Genomic DNA, 14,012 nt, shown 5'->3' on the forward strand with positions numbered 1-14,012 from the left:
CATCAGCCTCATTCAGAAAACATTTGTTGAACATTGAATGAATCTGTTTCCTCGTCTGCAAAATGGTGATCATTATAACTGTTTCATCAGGTTCTGATCAATATTAAATGACATTAGAGACACCAGTGATTCTTTTTTTAAAAAAAGGTTTTACTTAAATATAGAATATATTCAGATAAGAGCACAAATTCTAAATATAAGTGTGATGAGTTATAACAAAGCAAACACACCTGTGTAACCACCACCCAGATTAAGCACCCTAGAAGTTCCCCACGGCCCTTTCTTATCACTGCTCCTATCCCTGTTCCCTAGAAGTAACCAGTTCGTTTTAAGATTTTGTCCCAGCATTACCTTGCTCCTGGAAGTCCTTGTTGAGCCTTCCGTTTGGGCCTTAACTGCCTTTGTGTGTGCCTTCAAAGCGTCTCTGGCATTGCCTTGATCACACTATATTGTAGCCATCTATTTCTTTGTCTATCTCCATCTCCCCTAGTAGAAGTAAGTTCCTTAAAGGCTGGAACTATGGCTGCCTCTTCCCACCTAGAAAAGTGCCCACCACTTGGAGTAAGTATTAAGTAAATCCTTGGGGAATGAAATCAGCTGATGTCACTTTAAGCCTGCTGAGACATCTGTTTAATGTCCAGCACTTATGATCGTATTTTGGAAACCTAAAGCAATAGCAGTTTAGCAGAATAACGTAGAAATGGAAGAATTCTGGGTAAATCTAGTACTGAGCAGTTCTCCAAACAACTCAACATGGGTTTTAATTAGTTATCACTGAATCTTTTAAAAATGTGTCCCCGGTTATGCCTCTGAATGTAAACACGGAGTGTTGAAAACCCAGCTCGTAACCAATAGTTGCACTGGGAGAAGGTGGAGGGAGTGTCCTACACAAGATATTTCAGTTTATCAGCAGCAGCAGCAGCAGCATGCATCACTGTAACCAGTACTTCTTCTGCCAACCTGGGTGGGGAAGGAGAAGTGTTGGGGAGATCTTCCAAACTGGGTGTCTGTGTCCATTAGCTGTAGTGCAGCCAGCAGGGAGGCAAGTTGGGGTTGGAAAGACAGCATAACAGCATGTAACCAGGGACTTGTTGTTACAGTACACGTAGCATGTGGCACAGCTGTGAGGGTTTTGTGCGGGCCTGTGGAGCTACTGGGGAGGGGTGTGCAGACAACCATCCATTTAGACTTGAAGAGAAGCCTGTGCTGCTGGCAGGAAGAAAACAGGTGATATTTTCCTTCCTAGCTGTCTTAGTTATCTAGTGCTGCTCTAACAGAAATACCAGACATGGGTGACTTTAACAAACAGAAATTCATTCTCTCACAGTTTAGGAGGCTAGAAGTCCGAATGCAGGGTGCCAGCTCCAGGGGAAAGCTTTCTCTCTCTGTGGGCTCTGGGGGAAGGTGCTTGTCATCAGTCTTCCCCTGGTCTAGGAGCTTTTCATTGCAAAGACCCCAGGTCTAAAGGATACTCACTCCTGGCTCTTCTTGCTTGATGGTAATCAGGTCTCTCTACTCATTTCTCTTTTTTATATCTCAAAAGAGATTGACTCAAGATACAACCTAATCTTATAGATTGAATCCTGCCTCATTAACATAATGGCCTCTAATCCTGCCTCATTAACATCATAGAGGTAGGATTTACAACACTTAGGAAAATCACATCAGATGACAAAATGGTGGACAATCACACAATACTCGGAACCATGGCCTAGCCAAGATGACGCACATTTTTGGGGGACACAATTCAACCCATAACACTAGCTTAGGGAAATATCTAAAACTGCCAGATGGACTGTACTCTACTATACCAATGAGGCAGCATTTTCTGATGTCATAGTCATGTAGAATGGGTGTAGGTGTATCTGAATGGAGTGTGAGTGGACTGGGGAGAGGATTAAAGGGAACTTTGAACAAATGGAGTATGTGAATGTGTGCGAGTGCGTGCACACACACACACACACACACACACACACACACACACACACACACGCTTTAATAGGTGGAGGAAGCAAACATTTTCACCAGAGCCAAAATGTTCCTCTCACTTGGTGGGCTTGAAAAGTAATATGTTCGTGTTCAGTTTAGACGTTTAGTATGCTGCATGTGGAAAGTTTTCACATTTTGTCATCCTTGTTCTAAGGAGCCTTTACTGTCGGCACTGAGTAGGTTAGTGAACTTGGGTTGAGCATGGAGAGAGATGCAAGTCAGTTTGGCAGTGTACAGACCCCAGGAAATGGTTACCAGGAAACCCACCGTGGCCACGGAAGTTCTGTTTAAAGCAATGACCATAGTACCTGGTTGTTTTCATTCTCTTTGTGTCATGGCAAAGAAGTCTTACACGTGTTTTCCTTCATGTTTTTATGACAATGGTGTGGCAAGGCAGCATATTAAGATCGAACCTCTAACTTTGTTTAGAAGAGGCATTTGCAAATGGCTTAGGATTTAAGTACATATCACCTAAGATAGTTTTTATTAGGAGGTATCAAGATGGTCGATGGTTGCTGAATTTTATGTAAATTTTAGGTCTGTCAGATGATTAGTTACATAAAGTTACCAAGTAGTTTGTGTTATACTGTATCACTGGAGAGTTTTAATTGTGCAGAAAGACACCTAGTTATACAAGACCTCAAATGCAGTTGAAATTTTGGGAGAATTATGTTAGACTATGGCTTTAAGTGGGATGTGATAAAGGAAAAATCAGAAAATTGCCTTATATTTCCTCTTAGGCTATTAATGACTCCCAGGGTATGAGATTTGCATTTATAAACACAGCACCAATCATAATATTTTGGACATCTTCATCGTTGGTTGAAACAGCCTCAGTTTTACAGTTTGGACTAAAATATTGAATATACTACATGAATCACCATCTCAAAGAAATAGGAAATCACAAAGATTGCAGAAATATAGCTAGAAACAAAAATTAAGGAGATCTCTCTCTCTCTCTCTCTTTCCTGTCCTTCCTGTCCTAAATTGCCCCAGCAACTAAAGTAGGTATTTAGCTCAGAGGGCCTAATTCTTACAAAGGATAGCAGCAGGAATGTATCTATAAAAGGTTTTGCAAATCTTACTAAAAGAATACCAAGGTACAAAGTGATTTCCTTTAAAAAAGAAAGTTATTTTGTATTCATTTACACTAAACATATAGAGACGGTATATTAAGTCTTCTCTGAAGCAGGCCATAAGCACATTAAGTCGGTCTTCCTCCTGTTTGTTTCCAAATAATTAGCAGAAATTTCTCATTTTAATAACACATTATTTTGCCAGTGGTACAATCTGTTTTATATCCGTGTCTGGGAAGAATAAACTCTGGTCAGCCCAACAAAGTATTATGATTAAAGGAGACAAAAAAGGCCCACCTGCTAAGTACATTTTTTCCACTCAACACATGTCTTACTGGGGTTAAGCTATGAAACCCTAAAAGTCTCTTTTGACTAGAAATATGTACCCTGGGAGAATATTATCACATGAGTGAGGTTCGAAATCATACACTAATAGAGCTGCAAGAGTGCCAGTTGCTATTGAGTTGATTCTGACTCATGGCAACCCCATGTGTAGCAGAGTAGAACTTTGTTCTATAAGGTTTTCAGTGGCTTATTTTTCAGAAGTAGATCACCAAGCCTTTCTTCCAAGGCACCTCTGGGTGTACTTGAACCTCCAACCTTTCAGTTAGCAACTAATTATGTTAACCATTTGCACCACCCAGGGACTCCTATGCCCCTTTCGAAGATGAGAAAATGGCAGCCCAGAGGAGAGCAACGACTTGTCCAAGGTTACATGGTTTGTTGGTACAGAGCTGGGACTGGACACAACATTCCTAAAAGAACTTTTGGCACCCATGAGACCTTCTCTCCAGTCAATAGCCACGTTGCCTCACTTCTTTCCATAATAGCTTTTGAATATCGTTTCTTTTCTGCATATTTATTTTTTTCAATTGTATCAATTCACAAATGAGTAGTGGGCTGATAAGCAGTAAGAAATAAGGTCAGATAAGCTGTTGAAATTTTTATATTTTTATTAAAGACTTCATATTTATAAAAAGAGACAATATTAAGTCAATCATGTTAGAAGCCTCCATATAACGCCAGCTTTTGACAAAGAAGGAACGTTGACTATTGAACTACTCTCAACACTGAGATTCTGTAATTCTGAGACTCAGAACTGCAAAATGGACAAAAGAAACTGGATCCTAGTATATCAACTCTGACTCATGGTCAGTCCATGTGTGTAGAGTAGTACTGTGCTCCATAGGGTTTTCAATGGCTGATTTTTCAGAAATAGATCACCAGGCCTTTCTTCTGAGGCACTCAAATGTCCAGCCTTTTGGTTCTTAGCAGCTGAATGTGTTAACCATTTGCACCACCCATGGACTACAAAATGACTAGAGAATGGCCTATTCTCTGGTGCATACTGCACAGTCAATGGAGTGTAGCCCGAGGTTAGGAAGTCTTCTGTGTTCCCCAGGGAAACAAAGAGAGGAAGGGAATGTTTACCAACGAGGATGCTTCCAGTAACTGGTCCTTGTCCACACTGGTTCACCTGAGTTGCTCATGGAAGCAAATCTCTAAGTCTAAGGTGCAGGCCCCCATCTCACCACAGGGCATGGGGTCAGAGAGAGAGGAATGCAGGGCCTTCCCTCTTATGGAAATTTCAGGCCTCCTGCCAACTCCTTTTCATCTTGGAAACCTCCACAACTTCTCTCTCTCCTTGCTCCTCTGCCTGCTCAGTGTTATCTTCACCTTGTATTTTCTCTTCCGGGAAGACAAGAAGAGCCGCTGCCATCAAGTGGCTTTTGCCTTTTGGCCTGCAAGAAACTATTGAGCTGGACTGTCTTCTTGAAATTGAGAAAGGAAGAATTTCAGGGAGAACAAACGTAAGTCAATATTTAATAAGTGCTGCTGAAGGAGCCCTGGTTACCCAGTGGTTAAACACTTGGCTGCTAACTGAAAGGTTGGTGGTTCGAACCCACCAGTCCCTCCATGGGAGAGAGATGTAGCAGTCTGCTTCCGTAAAGATTTACAGCCTTGGAAACCCTGTGAGGCAGTTCTACTCTGTCCTGTAAGGGTCAGTATGAGTCGAAATTGACTTGACAGCAATGGGTTTGATTTGGTTTTGGGAATATGTGCTGCTACTGCATTCTCTTATTTTGCATCTTTTATTATCTGGATCCTTTTAAGCAGTTGTCTTGCTAACGTTTATTATGAAACTTGGCCAATTGTACGTACACATCTGTCATGCCCTGCTGGGTGAAACTGGACTGACAGGAGCTGGAATGGAACATTCATCTATTTAACAATCGAAGGTCAAGACTTGATAGGTTTGACTGCAGAATTTCCTATACTTTATAATTTATCTTTACAGAGAAAACTTATCAAGCTTTTTAAAGACACTGCTTAAGTATTTTAGATGGACAGGAAAATACACTATTACAGTATTTGGAGCATTTTAGGAATATAAACTACTTAAGATACAAAATCCAACATTACCACCAGACACAGAGGAACATTTTTCTTCCAACAGACAGAGGTCTTCTCCAACTTCTTAGGATACAATGAACAATCAGTTTCTCTACCACAGTGTTAGAGTAAATTTTCTGGACTTTCTTGAAGCATAGTTGCCATTCCTGGCTAGTGGTTTAACTCAACTCCATCGGAAACTAAAACCTGGGTGGGCTGGAAGCCTTAAGAGCATGTTAAGAAGCCAGAGAAACTAATATCCCCAAGGTGTAACCAATCATCAAACTAGAAAGTACGTTATAAAAAGAGTATGGTCTGACCCCCTGCTGTCTTAGAGAAAGGCCCCATTTGGCTCTAAGTTCTGTGTTCTTTCCACCACACCATTCTACCTAAGGCATAAGTCTTTGGTGTCGCTAGCTGTCTTTGGATCTTACTTGTTTTGACTAAGTTATTTAAGTTTTGATAAATTATTTTAACTTTTCTCCCCACATTTTATGGTCATTTGGGGATTCTCTGGAAACAAAACTCAAAATTATGCCAATATTTCTATGGGAAATTTGTCTTTGAATAATAATGTTTTAAATAAAGCTGACATGTCCAAGAACATGACTACAGCATTACTGAAGGAAAGATTGTTGTGAGTGCTGAGGGATCCCAAGGCAGAGGTGTAGTCACTGAAGGTTTCATGGAGAAGGTAAAGGAGGGCATTGAGAGACTTAGAAATTAGTAGAAATGAGGCAGGAGGTTCTTTTCTGGCTTTCCTTTTGAGCTTACTAAACCACTTCCACCTTGAAGTTCTCTTTCCTAGCCTCCCATTGACCACAAGGGCTTCTCATCTCTTTTTATTCCTCACTGGACCCTGTTGACTGTGGCCATTCTATAGACTAATTGTCACTTCTCTCATCTTCTCCCTCTGTCACCTCTCCCAAGGAGTTTGTGTACTTATCCAGTCTAGATTGATGACTCCTGAATACGTAAAATGAAGGAGAAAGACCACTGGGTTGGGTTTCAGAAGGCCTAGTTCCCTAATTAATTGTTCTTCTCACTCTCTGAATGATGACCTTGCATGAGCCACCTTCCTTCTCTAAGGATTGGCTTCTTCGTTTATAAAAAGAACTGTGAGACCAGATGATCATAGTGAGGTCTTCAGAAGGATAGTGAAGCCCCTCATTGATGGTTCCTCAATTTGTAGAATCACTTCTGTCACTCAAGTTCAGATTCCTCATATTCATCTAAGGATCAGCCATTTCTCTTTATACGTCCTTCCAGTCCTGACATGCAAAATACCCAACAATGAAATTATCATCTTTCCCACTAAAGAAGATCCCCTACTTTGCTCCTTATTTTCTGAAATTGTCCCAGGGCACCCAACTTGAGTCCTCCTGATCTTTGATGCATCCTCTTCCTTCATCACTTGCATTCTGTCTGTCACCTAGTCTGCTGTGTTTTCTTTTGAAATGCATCCTGTACATATTTCTTCCTGTCTCCTCTTAACTGGCATGTTTAAGTGTCTTTGAATGTCAGCGTGAATGGACTCTTCAAGAAAATCTACCACAACTCTTTATTTAACAGGTTAGAAGGCTACCACAGCCCAGGCGGGTTAAAACCATGTATTCACCAGGCCTTCATTCTACTACTCCTCGATTATGTCGCCACTCCCCTATGGCTTCCTTGCCTCTGGCTCCTCCAACTTCCAGTCTATGGTATATGTTGCTTCCAACTGAATCTTACTACACTGTTTTTTTGCTTTTACTCCCTGCTCAGAGACTGGCACAGGAAGCTTCACAGTCACATCTCACTCAAACACCCCATTCAGCTTCTGCCACTTTTGTAGCAGATCCTCCACTATGTGAGATTAATACTTCCTACCTTGCCACACACGCACAGCATTTTTGTGGTTATAACACATTTATTTTACCTCCCTCTGAGATTCACACAGGTTCAGGAACTTGCCCAGGATTGCGGAACTGGGGTTCAGATCTCTCCTGGAGAGGCCCGGTTAGGCTGGTACCGCATTTGATGGAGTGAAATAGCATGATTAACAGTAAGGGGCCACCTTAGCCAGCTTCCCTCTGCTCCAGATGGGCAGTCCCAGCTCTGGCCAGTGCTCCTTCTCCATCTTCTGCCTTAACAATAGTAACTACTAGCATTATTGAGCCTTTAATGCTGGGCTCATCTTGTACATAAAGCATTTCATTGAATCCTCACATTTATCCTTCCTCTATATATGAGACAACTAAGTATTAGACTAGTGATTCTCAATGCTGGCTATACATTAGAATCACCTGGGGTGCTGTGGTGGTTAAGATTGTGTGTCAACTTGGCTGGGCCATGATTCTCAGTGTTTTAATGTGATCACTCCCATGACTGAATATACTGTGAGTAGCCAATCAGATGAAAGGGAGTCTCCTTGCAGGTGTGGGCTGCATCTGCATATAAGCAGATGTTCTGGCTTTTTGCTCTCTCTGGATCCTGCGGCTGCCTCCTGTCATCTCGCCTCTGGTTCTTGGGACTTGAGCTGTCAGTTTATCTGCCAAACTTGGGATTCGTCAATCTTCACAGCCTGTGGGCAGAGCCCTGCTCCCTGACCTGCTGATCTTGGGTTCGCCAGCCCCTGCAGTTACATGAATCAGGAGAAACCTTGTGGTCTTGCCTGCTGATCTTGGAATTCATCAACCTTCACAGCCTGTGAGCGGGAGCCCTGCTCTCTGACCTGCCGATCTTCGCACGCCAGCTTCTGCGGCTGCGTGACTTCGGAGAGGCCTCTGCCCTGATCCATGGACTTGGGACGTTCTAGCCTCTACAATCGCATGAGCTGTTTCCTTGATATAACTCTCTCTTTCTCTCTCTATATATATTTATATGCTTTACTGGTTTTGCTTCTCCAAGAACCCAGCCTAAGACATTTGGTACCATGAGTGGTTCTAGAGAAACAAAATTGTAAGGATGAGTTTTCTAAATTGGTTCTCAGTTCAGGTTAGTCTTAAAGATATTGATGACTCTGCTTTCAGCAGTGAAGAGGCCATTGCTAGTCCATGGAGTGAGGTGACGATACAAATACACAAAATATCACCACCGGTAGATCAGGTATTGGTGAAAGGCGAGGCTCAGGGTAAACACATGTGTGATATCTTTCTACAGCTTTGTCAGAATGAGAAGTATAAGGAAGCTGGTTGGTTGGTCCTTTCACTAGACAAACTGGTGAAAGACAGAGATGTGCTCAGGGCTTCAGTCAAAGCTCAAGTGCTGCATACATGACCTCAAGGCTTCCACTTGTGCTTTGAAAGACAGCCTTATTTCTTGTAGCAACAGAGCTGAAATTGCCGAAAACCAAACCCAGAGTCTTATTGTAAGAGTGGCTGAATTACAATGCCAACTCAATTGCCAACCTCAGGAGGTGTCGGAAGTTAAAGTAAGGGCATTGTTTGGGAAGAAATGGGATCCTGAAACTTGGGATGGGGACCTGTGGGCAGCTAATCAGGAAGCTGGGGACACTAAGCCCGTAAATTGTGTTGAATCACTACTGCCAGCAGAACCAGTTCCATCTGAAGAGATTACTTCATGTTTGTCTGCTAAACTACCCTGCCCAGAAAAACCATTAGCCCCTCCACTCCCATATACTGAGATTAGCCCTAGCCCCGCTGCCTCTAAAGAGCCCTTGCCTGAGTCATTGCCTGGGGCATCGCCTGAGGCAGATGCTTTACAAGACAATGCTGAATGTTCTCAAAACAATTCCACACTACTGAGGCTTAAGTCCCACCAAGCCCTAAAAGGTGAAGTACAAAGTGTGACCCAGGAGGAGGTATGCTACACTCCAAAAGAACTACTTGAATTTTTTAATATGTACAGTAAGAAACCTGGGGACTATGAGTGGGAATGGCTATTAAGGGTGTGGGATAACGGTGCAAGGAACATAAAGATAGATCAGTCTGAGTTTATTTATAGGGGTCCACTAAGCACAGATAGTTCCTTCAGTGTTTCAGCTAGAGAAGTTAGGAAAGGATCTAATAGTTTATTTGGTTGGGTTGCTCAAGCATGGATTACGAGGTAGCCTACACTAAATCAAGGTGAAGTACCAGACCTGCCTTGGTATACTGTAGAAGAAGTATCCAAAGACTTAGGGAAATTGGCATGCTAGAGTGGATTTATCAAGTTAGACCCACGGACCCGTACATGGAGTGCCCAGAGGACACACCTTTTACCACAACTGTGAGGAACAAATTTGTGAAGGGAGCTCCAGTATCCTTGAAGACTGCTGTGATTGCTGTTTTTTGTAAGTCAGATTTGACAGTGGGAACTGCCCTAACTGAATTAAGACACCTAACTACAATGGGGCTGATTGAGCCCTGTGGTGGTGGGGGCCAAGTGGCTGCACTCAACTGACAAAGACAAGGTGGGCATGGTCACAGTAATGGACAGAGGAGTCAAAGCAGTAATCAGAGTAGTCTGATTCATATGGACTTATGGCGTTGGCTACTTAGTCATGGTGTCCTTAGGAGTAGGTAGGAAATTTACTAAATATTTACTTGATCTATACAAATGGATGAATTCTAGGTCAGGAACAGCAGTCTAACTGGAATGGCCAGAATAGAGAGTCACGGTCCCTCAATCAATTCCCAGATTTGAGCGAGTTTAAAGACCCACAACCCCTTGAATGAAGGGGAGGCCAGGTCCCCTTGAGGAACAACTCCAATACACTGCCAAAAACTTCTACTGTTAATCTTTCTCCCAGCCTTCCACAGAGGGATCTACGGCCTTTTACGAGAGTGACTGTTCATTGTGGAAAAGGGAATAATCAGACTTTTTGGGGGTTACTGGATACTGGCTCTGAACTGACAGTAATTCCAGGAGACCCAAAACATCACTGTGGGCCACTAGTCAGAGTGGGAGCATATGGAGGCCAGGTTATTGATGGAGTCTTGGCTTATGTCCATCTCACAGTAGGTCCACCAGGTCCCCAAACCATCCTGTAGTGATTTCCCCAGTTCCAGAATGCATAATTGGAATAGATATACTCAGCAACTGGCAGAACCCCCACATAGAATGCATGACAAGTAGTGTAAGGGCTATTATGGTAGGAAAAGCCAAGTGGAAGCCATTAGAACTGCCCCTACCTAGGAAAATAGTAAACGAAAAGCAATACCGCATTCTTGGAGGGATTGCAGAGATTACTGCCACCATCAAGGACTTGAAGGATGCAGGGGTGGTGATTCCCACCACATCCCCCTTCAACTCGTCTATTTGGCGTGTGCAAAAAACAGATGGATCTTGGAGAATGACAGTAGATTATTGAAAACTTAACCAGGTGGTGTCTCCAGTTACAGCTGCTGTTCCAGATGTAGTTTCACTGTTTGAGCAAATTAATACATCTCCTGGTACCTGGTATGCAGCTATTGATCTGGCTAATGCCTTTTTCTCCATACCTGTTTCAGACGACCACCAGAAGCAGTTTGAATTCAGCTGGCAAGGCCAACAGTACACCTTCACTTGCCTACCTCAGAGCTTCATCAACTCTCCAGCTCTATGTCATAATTTAGTCTGCAGAGACCTTGATCGTCTTTCTCTTCCACAAGACGTCACACTGATCCATTACATTGATAACATTATGTTGATTGGACCTAGTAAGAAAGGAGTGTCAATGATTCAACTTATTGGTAAAACATTAGTATGCTAGAGGGTGGGAAATTAATACCACAAAAATTCAAGCACTTTCCACTTCAGTGAAATTTCTAGGGGTTCAGTGGTGTGGGGCATGTCAAGACATTCCTTCTAAAGTGAAGGATAAGTTATTGCATGTTGCTGCTCCCACAACTATAAAGGAGGCACAATGCCTAGTGGGCCTCTTTGGATTTTGGAGGCAACATATCCCTCATTTGGGTGTGCTACTCTGGCCTATTTATCAAGTGACTCAAAAAGCTGCTAGTTTTGAGTGGGGACCAGAACAAGAGAAGGCTCTGCAACAGGTTCAGGCTGCTGTGCAAGCCGTTCTGCCACTTGGACCATATGATCCAGCTGATCCAATGGTGCTTGAAGTGTCAGTGGCAGATAGAGATGCCATTTGGAGTCTTTGGCAGGCCCCTATTGATGAATCACAGTGAAGACCCTTAGGATTTTGGAGCAAAGCTCTGCCATCCTCTGCAGATAACTACTCTCCTTTTGAGAAACAACTTTTGGCTTGTTACTGGGCCTTAGTAGAGACCGAACACTTAACCATGGGACACCAAGTCACCATGCGGCCTGAGCTGCCCATCATGAACTGGCTGTTGTCTGACCCACGGAGTCAGAAAGTTGGACGTGCACAGCAGCACTCCATCATTAAATGGAAGTGATATATTTGAGATCGGGCCCGAGCAGGACCTGAAGGCACAAGTAAGTTGCATGAGGAAATGGCCCAAATGCCTATGGTCTTCACTCCTGTCACATTACCTTCCATCTCCTAGTCTGCACCTATGGCCTCGTGGGGCGTTCCTATGATCAGTTGACTGGGGAAGAGAAAACACGTGCCTGGTTTACAGATGGTTCTGCGTGATATGCAGGCACCACTCGAAAGTGGACTGCGGCAACACTATAGGCCCTTTCTGGGACCTCCCTGAAGGACAGTGGTGAAGGGAAATCCTCTCAATGAGCAGAACTTCGAGCAGTGCACCTGGTTGTTTGCTTTGCTTGGAAGGAGAAATGGCCAGATGTGCGATTATATACTGATCCATGGGCTGTGGCCAATGGTTTGGCTGGATGGTCGAGGACTTGGAAGGAACATGATTTGAAAGTTGTAGACAAGGATTTATGGGGAGGAGGTATGTGGATAGACCTCTCTGAATGGGCCAAAGAAGTGAAGATATTTGTGTCTGATGTGAATGCTCACCAAAGGATGACCTCAGCAGAGGATGATTTTAACAATCCGGTGGATCGGATGACGTGTTCTGTGGAAATCAGTCATCCTCTTTCCCCAGCTACTCCCGCCATTGCTCAATGGGCTCACGAACAAAGTGGCCGTGGTGGCAGGGATGGAGGTTATGCATGGACGCAGCAGCATGGACTTCTACTCACCAAAGCTGACTTGGCTACAGCCACTGCTGAGTGCCCAATCCGCCAGCAGCAGAGACCAACACTGAGTCCCTGATATGGCACCATCCCTCGAGGTGATCAACCAGCAACCTAGTGGCAAGTTGATTACATTGGACCACATCCATCATGGAAAGGGCAGCATTTTGTCCTTACTGGAATAGACACTTACTCTGGACATGAATTTGCCTTCCCTGCACAAGATGCTTCTGCCAAAACTACCATCCATGGACTTACGGAATGCCTTATCCATCATTGTGGTATCCCACATAACATTGCCTCATATCAGGGGACTCACTTCACAGCAAATGAAGTGCAGCAGTGGGCCCATGCTCATGGAATTCACTGGTCTTACCATGTTCCCCATCATCCTGAAGCAGCTGGCTTGATAGAATGATGGAATGGCCTTCTAAAGACACAATTATGGCACCAACTAGGTGGCAATACCTTGCAGGGTTGGAGCAATGTTCTCCAGGAGGCTGTATATGCTCTAAACCAGTGTCCAATATATGGTGCTGTTTCTCCCATAGGCAGGATTCATGGGTCCAGGAATCAAGTGGTGGAAATGGGAGTGGCACCACTCACTATTACCCCTAGTGACCCACTGGCAAGATTTTTGCTTCCTGTCCCCTTGACCTTATGCTCTGCAGGTCTAAAGGTCTTAGTTCCAAAGGGAGGAATGCTCCCACCTGGAGACACATCACTGAATCCATTGAACTGGCAGTTAAGAATGCCTCCTGGCCTCTTTGGGCTCCTTATGCCTCTGGATCAACAGGCAAAGAAGGGAGTTACCATACTGGCTGGTGTGATTGATCCTGATTACCAAGAGGAAATAGGAGTGATATTACATAATGGGGGTAAAGAAGAGTATGTCTGAAATGCAGTAGATTCCTTAGCACATCTCTTAGTACTACCATGCCCTGTTATTAAAGTAAATGGAAAACTACAGGAAGCTAATTCTGACATGGCTACTAATGACCCAGATCCTTCAGGAATGAAGGTTTGGGTCACCCCAGCCGGCAGAGAACCACAACCAGCCAATGTGCTTGCTGAGGGCAAAGGGAATACGGAATGGGTGGTGGAAAAAGGTAGTTCTAAATACCAGTTATGGCCACGTGATCAGTTGCAGAAACAGGGACTGTAATTGTTATGAGTATTTCTGCTTTGTATATATGCATCAGATATTTTTGTTTCCTTCACTTATAAAATATAAGCTGTAAACAGGGCTAGTGCGTTTTCAATTGTACACATGTTAGTTGTATCATGTTAGGTCCAAGTATGACTTTCTAATTGTCTTTAGTCAGAGATTACGTATGCTTTAAGGAGATGTGTACATGTGCCAAGTTGACAAGGGGTGGACTGTGATGGTTAAGATTGTGTGTCAACTTGGCTGGGCCATGATTCTCAGTGTTTTAATGTGATCACTCCCATGATTGAATATACTGTGAGAAGCCAATCAGGTGAAAGGGAGTCTCCTTGGGGTGTAGCCTG

This window comes from Trichechus manatus, unplaced genomic scaffold (assembly GCF_000243295.1).
Source record: "Trichechus manatus latirostris isolate Lorelei unplaced genomic scaffold, TriManLat1.0 scaffold00025, whole genome shotgun sequence".
Classification (NCBI taxonomy): domain Eukaryota; kingdom Metazoa; phylum Chordata; class Mammalia; order Sirenia; family Trichechidae; genus Trichechus; species Trichechus manatus.